Source organism: Lissotriton vulgaris, chromosome 1_1 (genome assembly GCF_964263255.1).
Source record: "Lissotriton vulgaris chromosome 1_1, aLisVul1.2, whole genome shotgun sequence".
Classification (NCBI taxonomy): Eukaryota; Metazoa; Chordata; class Amphibia; order Caudata; family Salamandridae; genus Lissotriton; species Lissotriton vulgaris.
Genome location: NC_141685.1, coordinates 1585638329 through 1585662729, shown reverse-complemented (window position 1 = coordinate 1585662729; position 24401 = coordinate 1585638329). Strand labels below are relative to the sequence as shown.

Here is a 24401-nt window from a genome sequence, read left to right as displayed (position 1 = left end):
TCTTGTCCCCCATCATCTTCAAATTCTACAGGGAGTCCCTAGGGATTTTACTCGCTGATAACATCAAAACTCATCAACGAACGAATGAATGAATAGCAGACCTATAGAACACACAAAATCTCCAAAAGAGGTGGGGTGGGTGAGTGAGTGCATTACCAGAAGAACGTATTAACCAGGTAGGAAACGTGAAGGGCGGAGGGTGGGGTGGGTGCATTACCAGAAGAATGTATTAACCAGGTAGGAGCTTGATGCCAAGTTATGCAGCATTTTGTAACAGAGGCAGAGCGCTTTGAAGAGAATTCTCTGGACGAAGGTTAACCAGTGTAAAGGTCTCCGAAGGCTGGAAATTGATGCACACCTTCCTAATCCTAGAATGATCTGTGCTGCAGCATTGTGTACCAACCACACTTTATGCACAAGGTTGGGAGTTAGACACACAACAAGTTGAAATATTTCAGCCATGATGTTAGAAGGGCTTGGACCACAGTTTTCAATGATGATACTCGAAGGAAAGCAAGAATCTTCCAGATGACTGCTTTGAGATGGAAACAAAAAGGTGGTAAGGGAATGGATACGTTTTTTCAAAGCGTAGATTGGAATAAAATCAGACCGGAAAAAGGGGGGGGGGGGGGTTGTGTACAGATTTAACAGAGTCGGACATAGAGCTGAGCCGTGGAGGGTACCATTTTGGATTTGCTTTCTAGAGGAAGAGTATTAGCTTTTTTTTCCATTTTTTAAACAATTTTAATTATTTTGTAATTGGTCTAGGTCAGAACCCAGGAGGGTTAGAAAATACAACAAGGGAGGTACAGTTAGAGGCCTCAATTATGAATCAGAAAAACATAGCAAATCAGATTAATAAAGACAAACTAGTGCCCCGTAAGCTGTCCAAACACACTGCCCGGGCAAATCCATGAGTGAGTTCTTTGTGATAGTCCTGGTCCAATCGTAGAAAATTCAAACCCCAACCGCCCCCTTCCTGCCCCACTCCCCTAGGCGTGCCACTTAATTGCAGACTACACAAGATCAGGAGAGCTATAATCGCAATAGGGTGACTCATTGGAATGAGAGGCCGGTAAGTAGAAACTGGCATATACGACAGGTGCCACTACACATCTTGAGGTGCCAAAACAGGGTGGGTGCCAAGCGGACCATGCACTAACCTATAGCTGCCTCCGGGTCATTCACAGGTGCATCTTCCTCAACACTTTCATGAGACTTCAGCGCTACACCGAACATTTCACAGGCTCTCGCCCTTTCCATTGCCTTTTCACTCCCTGTGCGGGTCGCAATTTGTAACCTAATCACCCCCTTTCATTCAGCCCATTACAGTCGGTCCGCTCTCCACTTAACGTCACTAGGGGCCCACTGCTCTTTCCAATGAGTGGTGATGGTTTTCTTGGCTAGCAGGAAGCCCAAATCTATAAATTTACTACTGATTTTGTTCTTTGAAGTATGAAGAAACCAATGTAGGATACAGTGAGCCCTGTTGGTATGGTCTGACAACAAAGCGGTCACCTCCTCCCAAAAACTATCAAGGACCAGGCAGTCCCACAGCATATGTTTAAGATCTGCATTGTCTGACTTACATCTTGGACAAGACACAGGCTGGGCCGGAAAATATGCATGCAGTTGAGAAAGAACATTAGCTAATCAGACAGTTTGAATCTGGTATTGCAAATATGAGCTGTTCCCTTGATAGAGGCTCTCGCCGAAAGGTGGAGCGGGACTTTAATGGCCACTATAGCCCACAATGGTGGGCTGTACGGCTATATTACAACATTGTAAAGTTGGGAGCTCCATTGAAGACAATGAAGTGCTCCAGGCTTCTAATGGCTGGTAAAAGCACGGAGCATCAACATTCCAATGTCTGCCTTTGTTACAGCTGTTGCTGTGAACAAAGGCCTCATGGAGCCCGAAGGGATTTCATCCCCCTCGGGCTCTGTGAGGCCTTTGTTTTAAAATTTAGAACATTCTGCCCTCTAGGGCTATACCGGCCACTGAAGTCAAGCTCCCTTGTTAAAGGCCCTCACCTTCGGCTCGACCCTTTAACACTGGAGCACGCCTTTAATGGCCGGTATATCCCGCTACGGCAGGCTTCACTACAGCGTGGTTCCGCCACATACAACGTATGATCTAATATTGAACATGTCGGTGTCTCTGAATATTCACCACAAGTTTGGAGCTTCACCCATGTTTTTGCTCGTCTTGCTACCATGCCATGTCTTGGGATTTACACCTCCTTCAACCTGGTGTGATTGTGATTATTACCCCTGTATTTTTTACCTGTCTTTATCCCTCCAGGTGTTCGCCAGAAGGTAGGTTTTTTTTTTATATACACACTTTCACTAACACCTTGGATTACAAATACGAGGTCAAGATCATAGGGGACGGAATCTTAGTCTACCTTTTGACTGTCCCTATTAGAGTAGATGAGGATCCCCCGGTCCTGATGAAATGCCATAGATCCTACTGGATGTCTCGAACATTAAACATGTAAGCCATTTCCACCTACCTTTCACACATCACTTTGAGCCGCAGCAGGTATTATATTCCTCGTCAGCTATGACTTTCACAGTCGGCTGTTTTTAACCATAGCATCGCTATCCAGCAAATACATTTGTTTTTTAAATTCCCCTAGCTATTTTTAGGTGCACCTTTTCACTCACACTTCTACTCACCAAACACATGCCCTGCCCCTCCTTTTGGCTTCATGTCGGCAACCAGAGAAGACCTCCGGCAAAGAGCCCCCCTGCAGGCCCACTGGGCATTGCAGCGCCGGCCCAATGAGGAGCTGCCCTATGATGAAGCATGACACCCCCTGGAATGAGTGAGGCCCCTTGCTCCTTATTGGAGCTATCCCAGTCCACTTTCTACACCTGGAACCCCCAGTTTCTTCCCCCCCCCTCTTCCCCTTCCTCTCCCTGCCCTCCTAGAACAGCATACCTCTGTTTTAACCAATATTACTAGAGGGATGCATGCTGGACCTACTAAGCCCCCGTCCCTTCTTTTGAGAGTACAAGAAGAATAAAGCCTGCTCTATCCACAAACAGAAGCTCTAGCAAGATCTTATGCAAGAGCTCAATCAACAGGTCTTTCTCTCATCCAGTGTCTGTATCATTGAATTTGCACTATCAGCTGTTCAAGGTGGTATGAACTCAGACAGCCTTCCTTCCACTATACCGCATAATCCCTACACATAAATGACATTGATTTATGACCATTGACTACCTACCATCCTATGCATGCCCTGCTCAGCTTACCCAGCTCTTATTCAATCTGCATGTTTGTATAGGATTCCTGTACAAAACTGCATATCCTTTGGAGTACTATTCTATGTGCACTTGTGTGAATTGCATAAGTCCCAACCCATAGCACACAACCTCTTCATTCTCACTAACTGGTTATCACATGCATGTAATTCAGAAACATTCTAATCTTCTTCTATCCTTTTTAGTCCCCCCACCCCCCCCCGTCATTCATTGGCAAGAACTCAGTCCCACTACCCCAAGCAATCATATCCAACTCCCTCTGATCCCACTCCAAACAATCTGGGATAATGCATAGAAAGGTTTCTTCTAAGAACACAATTAAATTCACTACCTAAAAAACATTAAACGAACCATTAACATTGTGTTCTAGAGGAGTGTGCTACTTGACATAACACTTCAGAGTCTCAGCAGGGGTAGTAAGGCTACATAAATGTATTTATAGGAGGCTGGCTTGGTATATGGTGCACATTCACAGGAGGGATGCAACTTGCACTAATCCAGGTAACCCATATGGTGATTTTAGTGGTCTTTGAGAACCAAAGAAAGCACTCAAAGTGGTACCTGTGGAAAGCAACATTCAGGCCTAGCTTGAAGGAGTGTAAAGTAGATTATTTTACCACATTTAATTGACTGTGTAGATTAGATGAAACAGCACAACAGTGTTAATAAAAATAAGTCTATTTATTACACAAACACACACAGCAGCAGCTTGCTGTCGGAGTTATTCAATATAGGGGGCAGACCTTCTGCTCCAGACTCAAGTATTCCCTTGAAGGTCCCCATGCCCCCAGTAGCTCTGCCGTGTTAGGAACAAGCTTCTCTGGGGCAGTTCCTTCACAGGTTCTTAGATCATCTACCTCAGGAGACTAATTCTTACTGGGAGTCTGGGAGGAGGATACATCTTTACCCATCCTGCTCCTTCTCTTGGGAGCTAGCTGGTCCATTCTTTCAGGATCCAATGCTCTCTCAGTGCCTACATTCTTGGCCTGAACACTAGTGACAAAAAACATCCTTTAGGACAAAGCGGGAATCACCCTGCACCGGCAACAGAACAAATGCCTTGTTAGCATATAATCGTTCTGAATGCAAGTCGTTACAATGACTTGCTTTAGGGGGGCACAATCGAGGAGTGGTCTTGGAAAAAAAGTCCAACACCTTCCCTACTGTTGCGCACACGAGTTGGAATCGTAAATTAAACTATTCCAATATCCAGCGACCTCCTAAGGCAAGTCGTTAAAACAACGTGTGTGCAGATTAAATGCGTGCTAAAGTCGCATTTGTTCAAATGGTGGAGTTCCTAAGGCATGCGTCATACAATTCCTAGTGTTTTCTGTTAGAGAATGGATTGGAACCCACGATTAGAGGAAGATATCTGGGGACCTGCAGAAGACTTTTCTTTAGATTTCTCTCTACCTTTCTTTTGGGCCTTAAGATAATCTTGCTTCTTCTGGTCACCACCACCACATGACTTGTTTCACCCTGGTACGAACCCATTGGTTGCAATGGCAGGCCTGTAGTCAGAGTTGAAGTGGACTACCATGGGTGACCCAATACGTGCTGCAGCCCATCGGAGACCCCTGGTGCACCTATGCCCTGGGTACCTCAGACCAGGGACTTAGAAGGGCATACCAGTAGACAATTGTAGAGGTGCAAACGTTCTTACCAAAGCGAGAGAGAGCGAGAGCGAGAACAGATGCTGGGGTCCTGATTAGTAGGATCCCAGCAAACTACAGTTAAAACACACCGACACCAGGCGAAAGGTGGGGGTAGCCATGAAAGCAGAACTAATCAAAATACAGCTTAATGACAGGAACCTGAACAGATTTGATCCCCCCTAAACACCACATCACTCCAATAAACCCTGAACACAGACCTTTCCAGCAAGAAATACATTTGCCAGAAAAAAAAAAAACATCGAGACACCTGGTACATCAACAAATAAAACTTGCTCCAATAAAGCAACTTCAAAACTGTCCAAGCCCTTATACTCTTGCATAAATGAAGATGGCAACACCTTGCCCCACTGCCTTCTGGGCTCCACTCCACCTTGGCCCCACCCCCCAAGGGAATCCTATATTTTGCAGCAAATCAAGAGCCAGAATGATAAAAAGCCACATAATTCTCAACCTGATCTAATTCCACTGGCTCCTCTTGCTGGCTTGCGCCATCTTCGAAATCACCTTCATCATATAAAACAAGCATTTGCAATGCAATAGGTCTCGCATTAGGAAAGTTTGAGCTATTGGTATTGTAAATGGCAAAGTTTTTATTTATGGTTTTTTTTTTAAAATACCTAAATTAATAGCTTTGTCATTTACAATGCCAATAAAAGAGCTGTTGCATGTTTCCTTTGCGTGGGTTGTTAAAGGAATAAAATACATTTTTATAGTGAGTATTTGGCTGGGCAAAGATTTATTGCTGCTGCTGCGGCCGTTTTCAGTTGTCCACTTCTGCCACCGGAGGGATCCTCGCACTGCTCAAACACGTTACTACTGAAAAACCCTTCAAGCACAATGTGTAGGATATTTACATTTTTTGGACCAAATAAAGTAGGCCTACTTCAAAAACCAGCATGTATGTCAACATTAGCTCCAATCAATACACCACAATGCAAGGCATTACTTCAAAAGTCCGGCGTCTAGGTTAAATTAGATTTTTAAATTTAAAGCAGCATAAACTCAGTAGTAACTTCAGAATTCCCTTTACAACTGCAAAGTTCCCAACTACTCCAAACACCGTCACAGGTCATATCCCTTCTATCATCAAGACAAACATCAGTCTCCTACCCCAAAAGCGCCATCTCAGGCGACTGCCATAATAGCACCACAGAGGAGAAAGGGGATGCTGAGTAAATATAGGTCACGCCCACAGATGCATGGTCTGTATTCTCTTCCAGGTTGATCTGCTCACCAGTTACAAGGAAGGCAATGACAGGTAGAGTCTAGCAGAGGAAGGGGAATTGTATTGTTTATTTTGGGTAACGGAGTATTAAAAAGTCGAGATTAAGAAGTCCAATGTGAGCAAAGAACAGGACAGTCAAACTGCAGATAAGCACAAATATAAATTTCATAAGTTCACTATAATTGTTGGTCTCCAACAAATGCAGTTTTTTCGTTTTTTGCCAATGCTTCCTTTTGTGTTGGATTAGTGTTCATAATAAAGCGGACAGTCATAAATGTGCTTTAATATCATAAAAGCTTCCATAAAAGGGTTCGGGTCCCACTTGCTGTGGGGCAAGCACTGAGGTTGATAATATTTCTGGTGGGATGTTGGCCTAAATCTTGTTTTGGTGTCATATTTTAACCCCTTAAAAAGTGCTAAAGCTTTCCAATCAGTGTTGAGCGGTTTGTGTGTTTTGTTTCTTTTAATTTGGGGCAATTCGTGTTTAAGCCTTCATTATTTTGTTTCCCCAAATATGTACAGGCCAAATGTCCATCCTTGTTCACAGCAAGTTAGGGATTGAAATAGGTATCAAGGATTTCTGTAATCTCCACAAGGAAAAAGTACAAAAAAAACGAAAACGCAGCAAATGTGTGCTTTTCACCAAATAAAGGTAAATTGCAATTTTTTAAATGATTCCAACCAACTGTTTACCGTGCTAATATAACTCTTGTCTCAGGTTTCAGAAACAAGAAGGGTTTTACCACCAGTTTTGAAATTTACCAAGTGGTAATGAAAAATGTCCTGTTTTTGCGTTTTTTACCTACTTGCAGTCTCTGGGAGAAAGTAAACAAGCAAACTCACTGCCGCAGCCCGGCTTCAACAGGAAGCCAGGCAACCTTTGTTGGGACGGGGGCGGGGCCGGACACGCGACCGGAGCTTCCTAGGAGGCAGGCTGCAGTGGCTGGCGCATGGCTCCGGTGCAGAGAGAGGAGAGCCCTGCGTGCAGCCGGCGTCCGCCCGGGAAGCCAAGGAGCGGAGTGCCGGTGTCCCTGTGCCCGTTGACATCGGAGTGAGCAGCCCGGAGCGGGACCTGACTGGGAACGTTGTCTCCCGGAAGAGTCCTGCGGAGTAGAAGTCCCGGTGAGTGGGGCTCCGTGCTTGCGTGTCTGTGTGTATGCAGGGGGGTGGGGGGCGGCAGCGTGTGTATGTGCGTGTGTGTGTGTGTGTGTGCGCGCGCGCCTGTGTGTGTGTGTGTGCGTGCATGCAGAGGGGTGGGGGCTGGCTGTGTCTGTGTGTGAGCAGGGGCTGTGACTTACTCTGCGCAGGCGCGGCTCAGACGCACGCTCCCGCGGTCAAAACTGAGACTGCAAAAGCGCGCGTCTGAGTCGTGTCCACTTTCCTAAATACGGGCCACATTAGGTCTGGAAGCAGACACTCTCAATGCTCACGCATTGAGAGTACGTCTGCTCGACCTAAAAAATCACTATGCCTCTCCGCGTATCCGTTTGACAAGCTCACCATCTCTGGTGGCTCTTCGCACACTCAAAGCCAGGACACCGCCAGAATGGAAGTCTGAAACATACAAGAGGTTTACTTCATCTATTGTCTCAGGATCTTGAGAAATACTGCCCCAAAGCTTCAGTTTAGGAAATTGTTAAAGACATTCCTTTTTAAAGAAGTCCACATGCCAATGCAAGAACAGTCCACATAGCCTCCTATAACCTAGCTACCCTTGTCCAATTAGTTTATTTAATGGTATCTTAGTCTAAGAGACCCTGTATAGCATTCTGTTGCTTTTCCTGTGACAGCAGATGGGCAATGAGAGTGTAGCTAAGATGTCTGTGAAGTCACCTAAAACTATGAGCTTATTTGCATGGACGTAAAAAAGTAATGCAGAAACTATGAACAACACAAACTTGATTTCTCCAGATGACTTTACCCTAGCAGTTCTTTGTATCCTGCTCCACGGTCCATGTCCCAATGCCCAAGTATATAAAAAAATACTGCATTCTCCCGCACTCCATACCACTTTTCCCGATTCCATTATTTTAAAAAAGAAATACCTGTCGCCGTCCCCTGCCATACTCTGTAAGTTCCTGCCAGCATGAAAAAACCTGGACACTGTATTCATGTCTGCCTTGCAATTTTACTTTATGCTGCACTTTCTGAACTATTGAGAGGTAAAGGTAGTCACCTTCATAGATTTTTGAGGAGAATGCACCAAAGGCTGGAGGGTCCTGCAGTTCCAAATCAGTGTGCACTACCTTTTCAACTAGTGACAGTTGACAGCACTAGAGTGGTGAGGCAGTGTAAATGGGCGGGGGGGGGTGTATATTATATATGTATGCAGAGTCACCTCTTTTAAACCATAAGTGAAAGTTCCACCCCAAGTGGGTGTCATGTGACTAGTAAGTATTCTGGTCCATTTAGTCCTGCAAAATCTTGTATACCCATGTGAGTGTGCCGTTGCCCATTCTTGTATTTCAATAATAATCCCAGTGGATTTGGTCCAAATGTCGTGACTGGAATTGCAGGACATATGTCTCAACAATAAGTTTCTCTGTTCCAGCAATGACTCAAGTTTTCCAAGCCATCACGGATGCGCTGCTTTCCGCGGCGGCGCCTCTTCACGGCTGGACTAGCCGTTCAATACCAAAACAAAAGTTGCCCTCAACGAAGACGCGCTCAAAGTGAGGTAAATATTTCCTTAATGAGATTTGCAGCAAATACAATGTTTTTCAGTCGCCATGTTATTGTGTAATTCATTAAAACTGCTCAATAGCGATTCTGACATTTCTCCGTAAAAACATTACTGTGCACCCGTCCGGCGAGAGTTTGGCTGTTGTTGGTGGAGAACGGAAACGAAGTTTATGAAATGCGGCCTGAACCGCCACGGCGTATTGAAGAATACAAGGAGGTTCCACTGCATGAGTCAGCCTTCCCCAGACACTGCCATGCTCTCTCCACCTACAATGGCTACGGAGGAGGGGGCGTCCTATGCCATGGTGGTTAAGAGGGCAGCTGAGGTCCTTGGACTGGAGCTGCCCTAAGAGCAGGTCAGGACTAATCTGACCAAAGAGCTTCAACATGGGGCTTCCACCTCTGAACCACTATTGCCCTTTAATGAGGCACTTAAGGACCACGGTCCAAGCCTAGCACAGGGGCTCCTGTGAATCGGACGATTGCACGCCGCCATCGCCAAGCTCCAGGCGACCTAAAGTTCCTCAGCCAACACCCCACCCCAGAAAGTTTGGTGGTGCAGGCCACTACTACCCAGTGCACATTCCCTTCCGCACCTCCGGATAGGGAATCCAAGAAACTGGCCTCATTTGGGAAGAAGATGTTTTCTTCCTCCAGTCTGGCATTGCGGTCGGTGAATACTGCATGTTTGTTGGGCCGTTTCTCCCACTCTCTTTGGAAGACGGTTGTGCAGGTGCTGCCACAAGTGCCAGAGGAGGTCCAGGCTGTGCTCTCCCAAGCTATCAAGGACAGGAGAGATGCAGCAAAATTACGGTGAGGTTTGGATACAATAGATTTGCTGGGCAGGTCAATTTTAACGACGGTGGCCTTGAGGCGCCACACCTGGCTTTGCACAACTGGCTTCCCGGGGGATGTCCAGGCAAATTTGATGGACATGCCTTTTGATGGAACCTGCCTTTTTGGGGAAAAGGCTGACTCCGCCCAGGTTCAAGGACTCTCGAGCTACGGCCAGATCCTTGGGCCCCTCCTCCACTCCTCGTGGCCAGTCTTTCTTTTGCCCCTTTCGTGGCAATGGAAGGGGTTTCCAGCCACGTCAGCCCTATCCGAGCCACCGTCCGCTCAGACGAGGACGCAGTACATTGCGTCCTCGGAATGGAGGCCAGAAGTGGTCTGCCACACTGCCCCCAGCAGCTGCAGCCTCCAAGCACTCCTCGGATAATTCCGCAGGACCGCACGTCTCCAGTGGGTGAGAGAATTCATCATAATTTCACCAGCTGGAGATCTATAACAACAGACAAGTGGGTCTTGCAGATAGTCCAGGAGGGCCATTCTCTTCCTTTCCTTTCTTTTCCTTCCCCCCTCTTTCGCCAACTCAGGAACAGCTGGTGGAGGATCATTTGAAGTTGCTCCAAAAGGAAATTACAACTCTTTTGGCCAAGGGAGGTATAGAAAGGGTTCCAGCTTCAGAAGAAGGCAGTGGCTGTTATTCCCGCTACTTTCTGATTCCAAAGAAGAACAAGGGGCTCAGGCTCATTTTAGATCTTCAGACCGTCAATCTCTTCCTCAAAAAAGAGAAATTCAAAATGTTCACTTTAGTTCCGGTCTTGTCTGCTCTGACCAAGGAGACTAGATGGTGGTGTTGAACCTGCAGGATGCGTATTTTCACATTCCCATCCTGCCGGACCACGGGCATTACCTGCGGTTCAAGGTAGACCACGAGCACTTTCCGTTTACCACGCACCCCTTCGGTCTTACCAGTGCCCCTTGGTTGTTCACCAAGGTGATGGCAGTGGTTGCAGCTTATCTGCGCAGGTTAGTGGTTTCAGTCTTCCCCCTACCTAGACGATTGGCTTTTGAAGGCGTCCTCGCCCCAGGCAGTCAGTCAAAATCACTTCATTCAATTATTCAAAATCATAAAAGCATGTTAAAATACCCAGCATATAAAAATCAAGTAACACACAAAATCCATCATAGATAAAATACACATCTAAAAATTCAACAATGAAATATAAAATACATATTATAATAAGGGAGAATCTGTTACACAGAGGAAGGAACAATTTTATGACATAAGATACTTGTGGGGTGGAGAAGAAACACATTGCGATTAAGAAATAAAAAAGCATAACATTTAATTTATTTTTCTTCTTGCTCTAACTGTTGCAACTAGAAACTGATGACATTAAAAATTTCCCATGGGCTATTCAGCATCTGCAGATATGTTAAAGTCGGCCTAACCTGCAAAAAACCTTGGTCTTTTAAAATTGGGAAAAGGCAGTCATCACCCACCTTCAGCCTACAGCGGACCTCCTGCATTCGCTGGGGTTCTATATAAATGTGCCGAAGTCACACCTGACTCCTTCTCAGATGCTCCCTTTCATCGGAGCTGTTCTGGACACAGTGCAGGCTTATCCTCCTGAGCAGCAAGTCCAGGATTTTCAGCCTCTATCCTGGATTTTGGTGAGGTTGAATCGGAGGCTGTTGGGTCTCATGGCCTCCTTCCTCCTGTTCGTAAGACATGCCAGGGGGTGTATGCGGGCTCTGTAGTGGGACTTGAAGTTCGATTGGGCACAGCATTGGGGAAATCTCACCAATGTTGTTCAGATCTCGGAAGGAAATGCAAAGGATCTGCAATGGTGGTTAAAGAACCGCGACTGGCCAAACAGCAGTCCGACCTCCCTTCATCAACCAGATTTCACTGTTGTGACGGATGCGTCACTTATGGGATGGGGCGGCCACATGGGAGAGGCGGAGATATGGGGTCACTGGTCTCCGGCGGAGACAGGGCTCCACATAAACTTGTTGGAGCTCTGAGCGATTACGTTGGCATTGAAAGCATTTCTTCCCTCTGTCAAGGAGAAGTTAGTGCAGGGGTTCACAGACAACAGCAGCGCCATGTGGTACTGAAACAAGCAAGGCAGGGTTGCAGTCGTGGATCCTTTATCGAGAGGCCCTTTGTCTCTTGACATGGCTGGAACAGCACGGCATATCTCTGGTGGTTCAACACATGGCAGGTTCTCTGAACGCCAGGGCGGACTATCTCAGCCATCGATGTCTTCAGGATCAAGCACTGGGTGTTTTTACTTTACTCGAGTGGAAGCTATCAGAAAGAAAATTGTTTTAGGAATATACACATGGTTATCCTTTATGCCCCTACACATTGCAACATGTGTATTAGGATGCTTGGTTTTTAGACGTCGAAATAACCTTGAAATTAGTTTGGAGTTTGCTGGACTCTGAATAGCTGCCTTATAAAACATGCCCGGACCATTGACTATCGGGACCTGTAGAAAAGGATCCAAATCAGTTGTAGCAATGGTAGTCCTTGATTTATATATCCAAGAAAGGTACACAACAGGTGAGTGCCAGGGAAGCGGCTTGCTCAAGTCCGGCTCCACAGTGACTGACCATAGAACCAGAATCGAGCCAGCTATTCATTCCATAACAGTGGCCCCACGAGCAACTTAACGCCTTGCATGCTTGTGACGGAACCGTTCCATCACAAGCCTTGGGTGAGCTGTGCTTGTGACGGAACGGTTCCGTCACAGCCCGCTCGCCGCGCCTGCGCGGCGCGAATTCCGCGCTGACGATTTAATGGGCGGGCGGGTTCGTGACGGAACCGTTCCGTCACAAGCACAGCTCACCCGCGAGCCGTGACGGCGCGGTTCCGTCACAAGCACGGAACCGCCGCGCGGCCGCCCCACCCCCTTAGCGCTGCGGCGGAATAGCCGCCGCAGCGAAGGGGTTAAAGTAATATGTAGGTAATCAAAAAAGTGGAATGGACACTTGTTCCTGCTAAACCCTTAGGTTAGCTTGGAACATCCTCATAAACGCAATGTTGTTCGAATGCGGTATATTACTGTACTCCGCCCCCACATTAGCGTTATGGCATTTATCATCGGATGTCCAATAAACGTGCTGTATGCCTGCCTCATCCAGAGGCAACCTTAGATTCTGGCAGCAGTGTCCAGAGAAGAAAAGGGTGATAAAAAATGATTAAAAAACAAAACTTAACCTGGGAAAAAACTTTAATAGAAAAGGTTAAGAGTGTCCTTAAAAATGGAGGGTATAGGTATGAGAACAAGTTATTGGATCTCACTATACTACTTTGTAAATAGCGTCGACATGTTTCAGCTCCCTAGCGCCCAGCCGGGTCTGTGGAGCTTTCGTCAGGACAAACAAACATAGATTACTTACACTACTTGTGTAGTAATGAGCAGTGTTATAATGAGAACACTGGGATAGTTCCCCTCAATTCTTTAAGAAGGGTACGTGGTTCCTCAACGGGGATAAATATTCTTTTTCTAGAATAGAGCCGCGTGTGCCGGTAAGACGCTGCTTGTGCTGACTCTTCCCCAGATTCAAAGTTAAAGTAATACACACACACACAATATAATTAAAACATAACAAAACACATCCCCCCCTTATATAAAAAAAATAAAACAAAGCAATATACACAAACTACCCAACATATTTCTTAAGCAAACCAGGTAACACTAGTTCTTTTCCCAAGCTCAGACCCAACCTTCCTAGATCCATCATCTTCAGACAACCCAAACTTTGAACCAACACCTACAACCCTTCCCTCCCCCCTTCAAAGGAAGAGGAAATTCCAACAGGGTCACTTGACTGTCCACAAGTGTCTTCTTCATCATCAGCCAACTGAGCTTGCAAACAACTATTTTCAAAATGATCTTCAATCCATTAAAAATCATCACCATTTACCAAATCCTGAGAATCTTCAACAATATTCTGCTCAGGATTAACCGCAATACTCTTGAGGTTCCATACTTTGCCATCACCTAGCCTGACCGAGTTCCTCAAAACTTCAACAACTCGTCTAGGTCGGTCATAACGACTTTCACCTTTAAAAGGTTTCTTAACCCGTACCCACTTTAATACCAATAACCTTGGTGCCCTGATGTTTGTCAAAAAACATTTTACTTTTTTCATGAGCACAAACCAAATCATCCTTCACATCCACCGGAGACCATTGCGTGACACTTCCCTTTAACAACCAACCAGGGTTAAATTTGCACCTAGGTGACCTACCTCTCATCATGATAAAAGGAGATAAGCCAGTACTGTTTTGAGACTTAATCCTATACGACCACACAGCTTTCTGTACCTGAACCTTCCAATCCAACTTCTTATTAACCGCCGCCTGGATGATACCCTTAATAACCCTATTAAACCTTTCCACAGTGCCATTGCCACTCGGGTTGTACAAAGCCGTTGTTCTGTGCTTAACACCACATTTCTCAAATTACTCCTTAGCTAATTTAGACATGAACTGCACTCCATTGTCAGTCAAGATGCAGACAGGCAACCCTTCCATAATGAAGACTTTGTCAAGGAACTTGAGAACAGTTTCCGTGTCAATCTTATTAAATTTAACAATGGGCCATTTACTGAAAAGGTCAATAGCTACTAATTCAAACTCCTTCAACTCACCAATGTGTCCAATAATATCTACCGAACAGTATCCCAAAGAAGATCAGGAATTAACCCACTACTCATTGCAGGTTTCAAAGTTTTAAGTGTTTTATCCGCCGAGTTACATACTTCACAACCTCTCAAAACTCTTCACCTCCTTATCAATCCCTGGCCACCAAAACATTCCTTTAACTATCAACTTATTCCTTACTATTCCAAAATGCCCTTCGTGGCACAATTGAAGAATCCTCCTCCTCAATGAAACTGGTGGAACAATTCTATCACTTCTCCAAAGCACGTCCCTCTCCAAAGACAGCTCCATGCGAACCTCCCAAAAAGCATTTAACTCCTGCCTAATGAAATTCTTTCTAGGCGAACATTTACACATATATGTCATAACATCCTTCAAAATCATATCTTTCTCCTGCTCTTCCATCCACTAAACCTTACTAATAGCAGGTGCACCAGAATCATGTACCAATGCCACGCTAAAATTTCCCCACGGGTCATCTACGCACTCTTCAAGAGGAGATGGTAACCTTGATAGACAATCTGCTATGAGGTTCTCCCTTCCAGGCAAATAAACCATTTTATAAATATATTCCTTCATGCGCTTTGACAATCTAGCAAGCCTCGCCGAAGCTCCAGAAATACCATCACAAGACCAAATGCAAACTAACAGCCGATGATCGGTACGAACAGTGACCGGTTAGCCCCACACAAACGCCCGAAAATGTTCCAGAGCCCATGCGCACGCCAAAACCTCCCTCTCTATAATCTTATATCTTCCTTCCGCAGGAGAAAGTGCCCTTGATTCAAACCAAATAATCCTCTCCTTTCCATCCACACTTTTCTGGGATAACACCGCTCCTAGACCTTTATCGCTAGCATCAGTAGTCAATAAACAATCACTATTCGGATCAAAGCTAGCTAATGCATTTACCTTCTGTAGATCAGTCTAGACCATCACAAACTCCTCCTCACACGCTTTAGTCCACTCAAATTTAGCATTCTTCCTGAGTAAACCACAGATATTGTACACTTAAGAAGCAAAGTTCTTGATAAACTTAGCCCAGTACTCTGCCATGCCTAGAAACGCTCTTACTTCCTCCTTATTAGTAGGTGTAGATGATTGTACAATGTTCTCAACAAGTGAAGGTTTTGGATGAACCCCCTCTTCACTAATGACATGGCCCAAATAAGACACACTCCTCTGACCAAATTTGCACTTAGATAACTCCACTGTCAATCCCGCTGACTGTAAAGTATTTAACACCTTGGCTGCTGTGACTTTTCCCCTCCTGTGCTGAACTTGCTTGAATACTATAGTTTCATGACGAGCTCAGCTCGTCATAAGCACAGCTCAACCGTGCCTCATGACGAGCTGAGCTCGTCATGAGCATCGAAAGGGTTAAAACCCAGCCTAACCTCAAATAGTGTTCATTTTTACTAGCTGTAGCCACTAAGATGTCGTCCTGAAAAAATTATACCATCTCCATATCTCCAAATCTATGCATGAGACGCTGGAATACGGCCGCAACCGACGCCAGTCCAAACGGCATACGCCTAAACTGAAAACACCCAAACGGTGTAATAAACGCCGTAAGTTTTCTGGATTAAAACTCTAGCTCCACCTGATGGTATGCAGCCGAGAGGTCGATAGTTAAAAACCATGTGGCACCCCTCAAAGAAGCCACCATCTCGTTGATCTTAGGAAGGGGAAATCTCTCAATTACGATATTATTGTTCAGGTGCCTCAAATCAATGCATAAACTAATTTTTCCATTGGGTTTCCGAGCAACCACAATGGGAGAAATCCATTCGGATGTTTCCACCTCCTCAATTACCCCTTTGGATAATAACCCCTGTAACTCTTTCTTGACCTCATCCCTGATCAACATAGGGATAGGTCTGGCTTTGTGAACCTTAGGTTCCGCATTCGCTTTCAACACAATCCTGTGTTCGAAACCTTTTAAAGTACCAAGTTCCCCTCCAAACACTTTAGGAAATCTTTCACACATAGCATCACTAAGTTTGCTGCATTCATCCAAAACCAGCACTTTTTCTATGCTATTAGGGTCCAAAATTATATTCAGGTTCTTTTGATCAAACCACCCAAGCACCGATGGTCCCAACTTTGACACATACAACTTACCCCTAGTAGATCTACCCTTGAATAAAAAGACCAGCCATCTAAAACCCAGCATTTCAATACTCTGTCCCGTATAACTAACCAGAGAAATATCTGATACACACAGTTGATCCCTAAATTTCCTGACCAATCTCTCCTTCCAAACATCCTCATTCACCATTGTGTAAGGAAAACCCGAGTCTGCGTACACATGGACCTTCACACCTCCTAAGGAAATCTCACACACAGGTTTACCCTCTAAAGAACTCTGTGATATTAATGACATAATTCCCTCTCACGTTCTTGATACATTCATCATATTCCACATTCTCTTCCAACTCACCATCATGCACATCCCAAATATATTTTACATTACCACGTCTTTTACACATTTTACTAAAATGCCCCATTAAACCACAAATCCCACATTTCTTTTTTTAATGCTGGGCAATATCTACTAAACGCTAAATGCTCTCTGCTGTCACAACGATAGCATCTCCTTTCATCTATTTTCCTATCCTTATTCTGGAATCTTGTAGGCTGAACAGTTCCTTTGTTCTGTCACTGCTGATGAAAACTCTTAGATGGTGCTTGAATTTTACATATCGCCCCAGATGTCTTGGTTAGATCTTTGTCAGACTTTTTAACAATCGTTGCACATCTGCCGGACATCTCCGATTTTCTCATTATAGCAACCACATCATCGAAAGGTGCATCCCCATTGACCCATAATTGGTCCTGCAAGGTCGAATTGTTATTATGCATGACCAAATGATCACAAATTAAGTCATCGTCTAACACACCAAATTTACAGTCAATTGCCAGCTTCTTCAAATCATCCATCCACTCATCCACCGTTTCTTCCTTTGTCTGCTTCCTCTGGAAAAATCTGTGCCTTATGACCCCAATACAGACTTTTGGTGAAAAGTATCTATCCATATCTTTAATAGCATTTTCCAACATGTCTACATCCTGGTCCAGTTGTTTACTCATTCTTGAATAAATTTTTAATCCAACCGGTCCTAATGAAGGCAATAACATTCTCTTATTCTGTTCAGCCTTCATCTTTTTTGCCTCATCTATAGCTTCAATATAATTAATAAAATACTCTTTCCATTCAACCCATTAGGTGGTGGGTTGTGAACCAGATGCCCAAAATGGTTAAGGAGCACTAATTGAAAAGTTTGTTGTGCCATTTCCTTGTCTTTAGTCACAGAGCATCACCTTCTTCCATGCACCCAAAAAAATAAATTGCTCTTTCCTTTATTCAATAACTGTGAATCAAATTAAATGTATATAAAAAACTTTTTTTTTCCCGACTTCCTCACCTGTTGCAAAGTCCCAGTGAACTCCTGCTAACCGCTGGTAAACTGCTCACATGAAATAACTCATGAACACATTTTCAGCCAGTTAACTCAAAGACTTGTAAACGTCTTTTTCTTGCTCTCTCACAATGACTCGTAATAGTCTTCTCGGCGCTCTCAAAATGGCAGCTGCGCAAGGTCACGCGTACTGACATCCTAACGCAAATTCAACACGATAGAGCACGCGTCACCAAGCAGACCGTGCTGAATCTTACCGCTGCTCAAAAGATGCAGCCGAGGAAAAGATTCAACGGACACTGCGCAGATCAAGGTATGGTGGAAGCTTACCATAAAGGTTACCACAATGCATATATAAGCAAATCTTCCAGCAGGAATTCACGAACAGTTCTCTCTGTTTTCTTTACTTTCCTCTCGTATTTCCATTCCTTTCCCCTTTTTTTTTTGTTACACGAAGTGTAATAAAGTTCGAAATCTCCACAAAATCAACTGTAATACACTGGTTTCCCTCGTCGCCAATTGTAGAAAAGGATCCAAATCAGTTGTAGCAATGGTAGTCCTTTATTTATATATCCAAGAAAGGTACACAACAGGTGAGTGCCAGGGAAGCAGCTTGTTCAAGTCCGGCTCCACAGTAACGGACCATAGAACCAGAATCAAGCCAGCTATTCATTCCATAACAGTGGCCCCACGAGCAACTTAAAGTAATACACACACAATATAATTAAAACATAACAGGACCGTGAGCTGTTTTCTTTAAAGATAAGGTAATTGGTTTGACCCTGTTCTTTTCTCGATTCAGCTTCTAAATTAATGTTTATAGTGTTAGTCCCTTTAATATATCTAGTTGGAGGATACTGGCATATATTTTTTTGTTTTTAGTCAGGGACTTGCAATGCTGTAGTATTTTGTCTATTTCCCACGGCGTTCTACTTATTTTATTTTGAAAGTTTTATATAGCGCGGACAAGATCCTTGCGGATATCAGAGCGCTTTACAAAGAGAAGTACATGGGGGAGCATAGTCAGACAGATAGATCAATAGGTCACATAGTATAAATGGTACAAATAGGTGGCTACAAAGCCAACCTGTGTACAAAATAGTACAAGTAAAAGGCTACAAAGTCCAACATGTGAGCAATCAGACAATTAACAGAAATCAAGGTTGAGTGAGAGAGTTCGACGGAAGGGTGGAGGACCCGTTGGGCGGGGAGGTGTAGTTGTGTGAGGTGTTGCAGGGGCGACGAGGGGGACGAGGGCAATTGCTGCGTCTAAGAGCGGGGATTGACGCTCGGTTTGTGGCGTGTTGAGTGAGTGAGTCAACCAGATGGGTAGGGGATAGGTTGGGAGGGGAGGTGGGTGAGGGGTGTATGGGGTGTGCGGCGAGTAGTTCCTTGATGTTGTGTATGTCATCTTTGATCTGAGCGAGGGTGGCCATGATGTTGTCCATCGTGGGGTAGGTGGTGGAGGTGGGGGCGGCCGACTGAGGAGAATGGCTGACCAGGGAGTTCGTTTGCAGGTGGGTGAGTGGGCTGGTGTTCGAGGAGGTGTGCGTTGTATTGATGTACGGGAGGGTATTAGGGAGAAGGGATGTTTTGGGCGGGAGGGGTGTGGATGAGGTGGGGAGGGGGTTGGTGGTGCGAGTGATGGCACTGAAGGTAGGTGGGTGGGTCAGGGTGTGTGCTGGGAGACTGATAGTCGAGGTGGGGGTGCAGGAAGGATAATGGGGGCTGAGAGTAGGAGGGGAAATTGGATTGGGAGTGGTCATGTTGTAGGGAGGGGGAGTTATACTAAGAGAGGAGGTGAGAGGGTAATAGGGACTGAGAATGGGGGGATGGAGGGGGATCCATGTTGCAATGGTGGTTTAGGTGGGAATTGGAGAATGCACTATATTGGTATATATGTGCAGGAAAAACAAAAACATACAGTAGGTTACACGGTGTAGGAATAGTACTAGTGATCAATCGGCGTATCCTAAATGTAAGAGTGTGCAGGGTAACATATACATACAATAGGTTACAATTGTATAGGTTATAGAGTAAGACAGTGGGATTAGTGATCAACCAAATATATATATGAGGTAGTGTCACCATCAAAAATCCAAAATCATAGAGGTCAGAAATGATATTAGTTAGCAACCAAGGTAAATGAGGTAGCATTGCATTACAGATGTTGGAAATACAGGTCGAGGAATAATACTGCGGTAAAAGGTGTATGAGGTAGCAATCTGTGCATTCCAGATGTTCAAAATACCGGTATAGGTACAATACTGCAAAACTAGGCAAACGATCTTTCAGATATGGTGTGGCAGGGCATTACAAATGTGCATTACAAATGTTCAGAGTAAAGCTAGGAGTGAACTGCAATAATAGGCAGACATTCTTTCATATATGAGGTAGCATTCTGTGCATTACACATGTTCAGAATATAGTTAAAAGTATAATGATACAATAATAGGCAGGCATTCTTTCACAAGAGGGTGTAGATACCTAACTGAGCCAAGTGCTCAGTAGTTGTGATTAGTCTAGAATGTTAAAATCTTAGCGAATGTTCAGATAAAGAAGAAAATTACTAATCCAGGAAGTCCGTCCCTGTGAGAGACTAGTCAAACATGTCCGCCAAGTAGGTGGGATAGAGACATTAGTCCTCTGTTTGTTGATGTTGCTTAGCAAGCATATAAGAGCAGTTTCCCTTCTCCTTCATGCATGCAGGGGAGGTGGAGATATTAGTCCTCTGTCTGCTGCTATTACTTTAAGAATAGGGGGAGGAATTTCACTTTCCATCAGAGCCAGCAATGCTCCAGCTATCTGGGAGGAATGCTGTGTGGGGGAGTTAAAGTGAGGAGCCTCGTGGACAGAGGTACGGGGGGGAGGGTGGGGGGATTTATTGCTACAGGTTTATGGCTCCAGCCATTTTGAACAAAGGAGGTAGTTTAAAAGTGAGCAGGCGGGTAGGAGAAATACAAATACCTCAAGTCTCTGTGTGCCCCCCTGAGTCCGACCGCAGAGTTTTTCAGCAGCAATGCATTAATCCACAAAGTGTCTCAGTCCCTTCCCATTTGTTAAAAGTTGTGAATTGCGTGTGGTTGAACTCCATAGATTAGATCAGCTCCAAGCCCGTATCACCGTGAGACGCAGCGTAGACTTAATCGCCACTTCCGCGTTACGTGATTGACGTTTATGGCAATGGCGTTCGTTTGAAACATTGGTTGCAGCACCGATGATACTTGTAAGGTAAGCTGCGCTATTCTCCGGTCGGGTTTAGAATACCACAGACATGGAGTAACTTGGTTTAGATGCAGCAATAGTGTCAAGCTATTAAGTGGCCTCCCCCATAATTCATTTTCAGAATATCCAACGCACACGGGGAAAACGAAAGTTGAACTGGAAGAGTGGAACGTTTCTCTGCTTACTCGGTGTTGATCTAAGTACACATGGGGACTGTTTGACATTCGAGAAACTAGTTGTTTGGCAATTAGATACATCGGTTTTTCACTTTTGTCGTTTTAGTTGACAGAGGAGAATCAATTGGAAAGGGCTATATCATAACGGTCTGTGATAGCCCATTATCGACAGGACTTGTAACCTGAGACACAGGATTTTTCAATAGGAACGTCAATAGAGGTATTCCACATAATCAAATGATTGTTTTTGTGGTTTTTTGGCAGTGCATGATACTTGGGAAATCGGCGTTTAACTATTATGCACTGGGAGCACTTTTCATTGAACAGCACGGTGTGGTTAGGGTAAAACCACAGTTGGGACACATTAAAAAGAGATTTTTTAATGTTAATACATGTAAGCACACTTATCAATAGTTTCTTGCTGCCGTCACTTCAGGGTATGTGTTTTTGAATTGATATGTATTTATGCTATAAGAAATACAATGAATAGTTTGTATATAGAGGTCCCAAGAAAGTTTTGGAACATATGTAATTATGAGAATTGATACGTGGATTTGTATGTATAAATAGTTTTTTTTTTTATATTTTAGGTTTTGCTTATAAAATTGTTGATTGGAAGCCCTAGTCCTGATGAGGCCCGCAAATTGATGGGCTGAAATGCGTCGACATTACTTATATGGACACCCAATGAATTGAAATATGCAAATGCTTATAACAGCAGTTGGAAAAGAAGAGGAATGAATTGTTGATCTGGTAGTACTGCTGAGATAGGGTGATCTTAGTGAGAAGGAATGTTCATTTGCAATGTATGGTAGAGCATCCTGTTAGACTAAGAGGGGCTACAAGAATTAATAAGTGAAATTATAACGTTGTTTCTATTATTCAGTCGGTTGATGAAATGATATATAATTATATACGTTTGTAAATGTTTGTAAATATTCATGTATATATATATATATATATATATATATATATATATATATATATATATATATATATATGCATGTAAATGTCATCTTTGAATAACAGTCTAACAAAAATAAAAAAGCAAAGTGATAATATAGGATATACTTCCGTAGAACAGATCTGTTTTTGAGGTAACGGTTGGGGATTGACTAAAACCAGAGGATTTATTTACATAACATGAATAGGCTCAGATAGGTAATTAATAAACCGGTTTGTCTTAGTTGGATTGAATTTGTCCCGAGGCATCATTGTGTTCTTTGTTGTATGAGTATATCCCAGATGCCCATAGGGTTATATTGGGAACTCCCTGTTTGATTATGCTTCAGGATCAAGAACGGCGTCTCCAGTCTGAGGTGGCACAAGGTCTCTTTCAGCTGTGGGAAGAACCTTGGTTAGATTTGTTCGCCTGTGAACAGAACGCGCAATGTCAGCAGTCCTGCGCGCTGCAGTTTCCAAGGCGGCTATCACCTTGCGATGCCTGTCCACTTCAGACAGCTTCCCTGTATGCCTCACGAAGAAATACGGGGAAAACCACTCGTTATACACCAGGTACTAATACACACAAGTTGTGCGCAAGCCCTGGAACAAGCTGGACTGGCACCCACGCGTCTTGGGACCACTCTTTCAGAATAGGCGCAGCGATCATGGCTGCAGCCCTGGGCCTCGGGGGGAGACAACTATCAAGCAGATCGGCAGATAGGAGTCCAGAGCATACAGGTCATATATAAGAAGGGTTACCAAACGTCCCGGATTTTCCCCGGACAGTCCAGTTTTCAGAAGACTGTTCCCGTGTCCCAACACTTTTCTTAATTTTAGGTAAACTTCCCGGTTTTTGGGACAAAGGTGAGGTCATTCTGCAAAGCTCAACTGAAAGTTTTATGTTCCATTCACAGGCACCTCTGACGACTGAAAAATGTGAAGTGATGTATCCGCTTTTGTCAGGCAGAACAGGAGGCAGAAAACAGCATTCATGCAACAGAGGGGCGACAAGGTGGGTAGGAGGTTCTGATATATATATATATATATATATACACACACACACACATACACACACACACACACACACACAGTTACAAGACGTGTGTGTGTGTATATATATATATATATATATATATTTATATCTCCAGTTTCACAAAGCGCAACAGTTGTTACGCCAATGCACTCCAATCCGAGCAAATTAACACAGCAATCCAACTGCAGTCCAAGGGTATTTATTTAATTCATTTTCAGCATGAAAATCAGGCAATAGAGCCGTAGCTATTGTAGCTGGACTGTAATTGAAAAACCAAATCTTGGGAGACATATGACAGATGAACATAGGATTCTGCTACTTCGTGAGCAAAAATGGGTTTACCGCTTGAGAAGTCACATCAATGGCCTGAAGGATGAAATACCTTGGCAAGCACTGGGGAGACAGTAGTCCCTAACCTTGGTTACTAGAAGTTTAACATTGTCAGTGGGAGATTCCCTCCACCATGACATATAAATAGAAACGTCAGGACCCTAGGAGTCAGTTTAGGAATCCTTATCCAATCACAATTACCCAAATTGTATACATTACTTTATGGGAGGCCCTGGGAAAGATCATCATACCTAGAGGGTGCCCTGTAGTAGATACCACAGGGGAAGGGCAGTGACTGGTACTAACTTAATACTGCCCGACCTGATTCGGACTGCCAGAGATCCTAGCAAGTGTTGCCCCTAATGCCCGTCCCGGATCAATCATGCTCTTGTATCCAATATCGGACACTAATTACAGGGGTGACCGCATTAGAGTTATTGAGGCCGAGATGTCGGCAAACATACACATCGGTATTCAACTTCCCATGTTTTCCAGGGCACGTACACGCTACGGTATGACGTATGACGTCTTTCCTTGCGTCCCGAGAAGCACAACAGCTGCAGGTGGAGCAATTTCACTATTTCTATGCTTCTGAACAGAACGCCATCATCCACGCGGCAATCTGAATAGCAGGCTAACACACGAGGAGGGTTCCTCGGAACAATAAGGAGGCATAAAGCGAGGGGGTCGGGACTGTGGCGCCGTTTACATATCGGCGAGTAGAAGTTCTGATCTGGGCTGATTTGGGTTAACTTACGAACGCCCGTAGCGCTTGGACTTTAACTCGCTATCCATGATACTGATGCAAGTGCTAAAATTAGCTCGGTGTAATTACATATGAGATACGATGTAGTTCCAGGGTTTGTTTGTGCTTGTGTCTTTTTCTTTACAATCACAGGTTGTGTTCTTGGGACACCGACCTGCGAGACGCCATGTCGAGTTTACACA

The 24401-nt window shown here is 44.4% G+C and overlaps 1 protein-coding gene across 1 annotated transcript in view; it reads right to left on the bottom strand.

Annotated features, from left to right (window-relative positions):
• Window positions 1-24401, bottom strand: part of LOC147750841 (protein RIC-3-like) — a 193078-nt gene that overhangs the window by 138397 nt on the left and 30280 nt on the right. The gene's annotated exons all lie outside the window — the stretch shown is intronic.